This window comes from Notothenia rossii (assembly GCF_949606895.1).
Source record: "Notothenia rossii genome assembly, chromosome: 8".
NCBI lineage: Eukaryota > Metazoa > Chordata > Actinopteri > Perciformes > Nototheniidae > Notothenia > Notothenia rossii.
In genome coordinates, this window is record NC_136906.1 from 79,652,384 (window position 1) to 79,657,855 (window position 5,472).

General features: G+C 38.9%; 1 protein-coding gene across 2 annotated transcripts in view; it reads left to right on the forward strand.

Annotated features, from left to right (window-relative positions):
• The window catches only part of batf3 (basic leucine zipper transcription factor, ATF-like 3), a 4,445-nt gene extending 3,736 nt beyond the window's left edge, over positions 1 to 709 (forward strand). For both annotated transcript variants that reach the window (XM_079646366.1, XM_079646365.1), the window contains one exon: positions 1 to 709. This exon is cut by the window's left edge and continues 386 nt beyond it. The gene's annotated coding sequence lies outside the window, so the exon portion shown is untranslated.
• The last annotated feature ends 4,763 nt before the right edge of the window (positions 710 to 5,472 follow it).

Consider the following 5,472-nt stretch of genomic DNA (forward strand, 5'->3'; position numbering starts at 1 on the left):
GATCCTTTCTAACCCGCCTGCTGAGGGTTCAGAAACAAACCTGACAAATATCAGGAGCATTAAGCGATTCAAAAAACTATAGACATATTTAAAAATGTATCCTGAAAAGATAAGATGGAAAAGTATTGGTCCCGTGGGGAAATTCAGGTGTTTATAGCAGCAACAGGGTCAGAGTTAAAAACAGGATTCACACAAGATAAAAATACAGATAGAATAGAATACAAATTAAAATAATAATGCAACAAAAATAAAGTGATAACGTAACTATGAAACAACATATCAGTTTCTCTGTGGTTATGAAACTGGATGGTTACAATGTGCATGATGAAGCAGCAAACAAATACAACATATGGATATTTTATGATTGATAATTCAGAAATAGTGCAGGCTGCTCTGCTTCTTCTGTGGGTTTTAATAAGAACCCAGGGTGTAATTCAGAAAGACACCCATAGAGGGCGCTGTTGTCCATGTCTAAAGACAGAGAGGGGACTCTACATGTGATAGACGATTAGGAGCGCCCTCTGGTGGAGAGTCCTGTATTACATGAGATTGTCTATCAGTAAGTAAATAAAGGTACTGATTTTGCTCATTTGTGGAAAAATACAAGTTTAAATGGTTGATCCAAATCCGTTATTCAGCTCATTTTGAGTAGTTTTTCAAGTGTATAAATCTATATGAGTCTTTTTTTAAATAAATATTCAAAACAGCATGTGTTGTCGTTTTTTATTTCCTGCAAAACATCAAATTGTAAGAGTGTCCAACTATTAGTGTTGAAGATGTGAAGAACTTATTCATATTAATACCTGCAGGCTTTAGTTTAAAACCCATCTTCACATGACAGAATGATATTTAATTTACTAAAATGTACGTCATAAGGTCCATTAACTTAGATGTAATTGTATTATAGTTTTAATGTGTTTTAAATTATTTGTAACGTGTAGAAAAACAGAAATATGACACATTACAGAAGGAAAATGAAAGCATATATCATCAGTTTGTTTTGCTTGAATGTGACGTTTTAAAATGATATGTTTGCAAAAAAACCCTGTGATTCATAAAGTCAGCATTGTGGGAACTGATGTATGGGAACTGCAAGAAACCTCACTTGTGTCATGAGTTGGTGACTGTGGCCTTGTTTGGGCACGTGGCAGAGACATACTCTGGGATGTGACCTCGTGTTGAGTTCACGTTGGAGTCACAGAGCATCATAAGTCTCACCTGCATCAGAGCTCAGAGTGAGGTTACGTTAGACGACACTTACAGAAAGTTATACTTCCCTAACTTGACCACAAAGTCGCAAATAATAAAGGGAATAGTGGGGAAGTCCTCGATGCGTCAGTGTGGGAGGAACGCTGCAGGGAAATCCTTTGTAACTTAAATATGTGATCAATAAAGCAGAATAATACTTAAAATAAAAAATGCTGTTAGGAGACGGTTTGGCCCTTTCTCATTCCTCTAATTTCCCCTCCTCGACTCCTCGACTCCTCGGTCCTCCGGTAGTGACCCGGAAATAGATTTCAGCGCGCCATGTTGAAGGACATCTCATTTTTCTAAATGCACATCGAGGACCGAGGATCGAGCGTCGAGGAGGCTCTCTGGAGGAGCTCTAACCGAGGATACACTGATGGGTCCTCCTCGAGTCCTCCTCGAGTCCTCCTCGAGTCCTCCGCTCGCATCTCCTGTGGGCGGGACTAAGACACAAAGATAGGAGTCGAGGAGGGGAATTAGAGAAATGAGAGAGGCCCTTGGTCTTTAGATGGAGACACACCTGCTGCAGGGAAAGCAAATAAATACATTATATATAATAATAATAATAATACATAATTGCTTCTGATTTGATTCAGGGAAATTGTACAGCACAACATTTGTCTTTAATTATGATAATTTATGAACAAATAAGTAGAATAATTGTAAATTCAAGTGGCAGGGAAACAGTAAAAGTGCAGCCATTGAAGACAGCATCAACAAATAAGAGAAATGCTAATTGTGCTGAAGTTTGGAGTAGAACTATTACAGGATGCTCTCCTTCCGAGGTTAGCAAGGGAAGATATTTGTGGCTCTCATGTCCTAACATTACTTTAGAGTCACAGAGCTTCTTTCCAGGAAATGTTGGATTTATGTCGTACCCCTCTCACTCTCGACATACTGCATTTACTGACCATAGATACACAGAAAGTAAGCTTTGAAAGGTTCCTTTTCAAAATATAAACCTGCAAACACCAGCATGCAAACATTCGATTTATTCTTAGCTTTTATTTTGCCCAGATATTTATTTTGCAGGTTGCCTCTCTTTATTGTGCTGCTGAATTTACAGTCACAACTCAGTCATGTTAATTACATAGTTTTTGTTTACGTTTCTAAATGACGACCCAGGATTTGAGCTCATCTCCAGTAGGCCTACATGCATTTTCTCTTCTTTTGGTGGAGGATGTTTCTTAAAAAGCACTTTTAGCTACTTTCCAAGGTTTGTTTGTTTATGTGTCTCCATGGTGAGCACCAGCTGGGTGGGGCTTGTCAAACCAGACACACACTACTGGTAAAAATCTCAAAAAAAACTTTAAAACATGACTAAAATGCAAAGCAGAGTTGGTCTTGTCTGCTTTTCTTTGACTTCACAAACAGAAACTGTCCTCGCGGGTCTAACTCCACCCACCTGGGACTGAAAGCTGATTAAAAAAAGCGCTCAGTGTTTGTTTTTGGTCTCGTTTCACAACCCAGAAACTGAAGTCACTCGGAAACTGACCTCAGATCAGTTTCACAAAGTGAGTTCCGGAAAAAGCCGGCGTCATGACAACAATGGTCAGGTGTCCTAGCAACCGGGGGAAAATAGTGCCTCAACAGGAAGTAACTGGGACAGAACGCTTCTGAGAAATAACAGCACGCCTGAACACACAACAAACAAACACACACAGTTATGAAACACATATTTGTTTACTTAATATTGATTGATGACCAAGATCTATTCCTGACGAAGTGATTTGAGTGTCAAAGCATATCAATAAAAACATAAATCATGCATTCGTTGCAAGTAGGCTACTCAGATCTTGTGCTTGATTAAAAGTAGAAGTACTCAGATCTTGTACTTGAGTAAAAGTAGAAGTACTCAGATCTTGTACTTGAGTAAAAGTAGAAGTACTCAGATCTTGTACTTGAGTAAAAGTAGAAGTACTCAGATCTTGTACTTGAGTAAAAGTAGAAGTACTCAGATCTTGTGCTTGAGTAAAAGTAGAAGTACTCAGATCTTGTGCTTGATTAAAAGTAGAAGTACTCAGATCTTGTACTTGAGTAAAAGTAGAATTACTCAGATCTTGTACTTGAGTAAAAGTAGAAGTACTCAGGTCTTGTACTTGAGTAAAAGTAGAAGTACTCAGGTCTTGTACTTGAGTAAAAGTAGAAGTACCAGAGTGTAGGAATACTCTGTTTCAGTAAAAGTCCTGCATTCAAAATGTTCCTCAAGTGAAAGTAGAAAAGTATTCTCATCAAAATCTAGTGAAAGTAGCGACAGTAAAAGTAGTCATTGTGCAGATTGGTCCATTTCAGAATAATAGATATGATATGTTTTATAATGATTGATCATGAAAGTGTTCTCAAAGCTGGTAAAGGTGCAGCTAGTCTGAATGACTTTGTATACTGCAGGGTAGCTGGTGGATTTACTCCAGGTGGAACTAAAGTCTGATTTAACACTTAATTAGATTTCACATCATTCATCCACATCTGTGAAGTAACTGGTATTAAATACATGTAGTGGAGGTTTTACAAAACCTGCTGTGTAAATAAGTGAGAAATGTCTTGATAATATCTCCATTATTTATAATCAGAGCAGTGACTCACGGCCAATATCAGTATTTTAGCGGTGAACGATGAATAATCTAAATTTCTCTGAGGTTTGTCAGAAACCCCCACGCACACTTTCACATACACTTTCAAGTTCTTCATCCTCTGAACCCTGACACACACACACACACACACACACACACACACACACACACACACACACACACACACACACACACACACACACACACACACACACACACACACACACACACACTTCTGGTGAACTGTGGCGTGATTCTTGGTTATTTCTCTGGAAGCTGAATACGCCGGTAAGACATTACCTCAGAGGTTTCATAGAAAGAGCACTCATTCGTGTAATGAAAGTATTTCATCGTGAATGGAGATATACTTCCCACGAAATTATCTCAAGTGCTGAGGAATGTTTATCTCATCCGGCACTCATGTCCTACTCTGTTATATCTTAAGATAAATTCACAAAGATTGCCTTCACGAAACTAGAAATAACATTCTTGGAAAAGTCACAGACACTGAAAAATGTTGAAAGAAACGTGAGGTTTTCATGCAAGACTTTGGACATGTTTCTCCTAATAGTCAAGTACAGCTTCGCAATTCTTTGATTATCAGCTTTTGGTCACCAAGAGAAACGTCCTCCATCAGATTGAAGCGTTCCCAGAACTCGTTCCATGTATAAATTGAGACATCGAGATGTTTCTGATGTCATTTTCTTGACGCCTGCATTTCCCTCCAAACCCAAACCCAAATATTACTCATGTGAAATCTTCCCTCTGCTTGTAAAATGTTGAACGTCAATCCTTTTGAAATATCATGGGTGCAGTCGGCCCACACATTTATCAGAAATATTTAATTGCCTTTCCCTTCTTTGTGGAAACATCCTTGAAACTGCCATCCTAGAAAAAAGTTGTCTTGTTTCTTCAGATGTTTAGGAGTTTATAAAGTCAGTCGTTTTAAAGAGGCCCTATTATACTTCTTAGGATTTTCCCTTTCCTGTAGAGCAGGGGGTCAAACTCAAATACACAGTGGGTCAAACTCAAACACACAGTGGGCCAAAATAAAAAAATGGGTGCTAGTCGAGGGCCGGACTGGTTCAATGTTTATTAGAGAACTTATTGAAATGAACTTATTGCACATATTAAACCTGGAACTAACAAAGCTTAAATGATTGCCTATAAAAACAACATTAAAGATTAAATAATCAGTTGATTCATTTCTTATGGCTCTATCTGCAGCTTCTCCAGAGTCATTTCTTATGATTACATTTTCCCACAGGCCAACAACAGCTTCAACAAAACTATTTCCCTCAGAGAGAAACCAAACATGCCCTGTTGTCGTGAGAGAGAAAGTGCAGAAGGAAACATCCATTAAACTCAGTGTGCTGCTCTGTGATGCTAGTTCAGATACTTGGCATCTCATCTTGGGGGCAAGGTCATCAATGTTTGGGGTCAGGCTCTGAGCTGAGGAGACCCTCAGGATGGAGTGAAGGTGCAATATACCGGAGGGCCAGATCTAATAGTGATTAGAAATTATCCTGCGGGCCGAAATTAAATCCACCACGGGCCTGATTTGGCCCCCGGGCCTCGAGTTTGACACATGTGCTGTAGTGTGTTCTATAGGTTTGAGTGCATGTAAATGGTCTGCAAAGGCTAAAATCCCTGT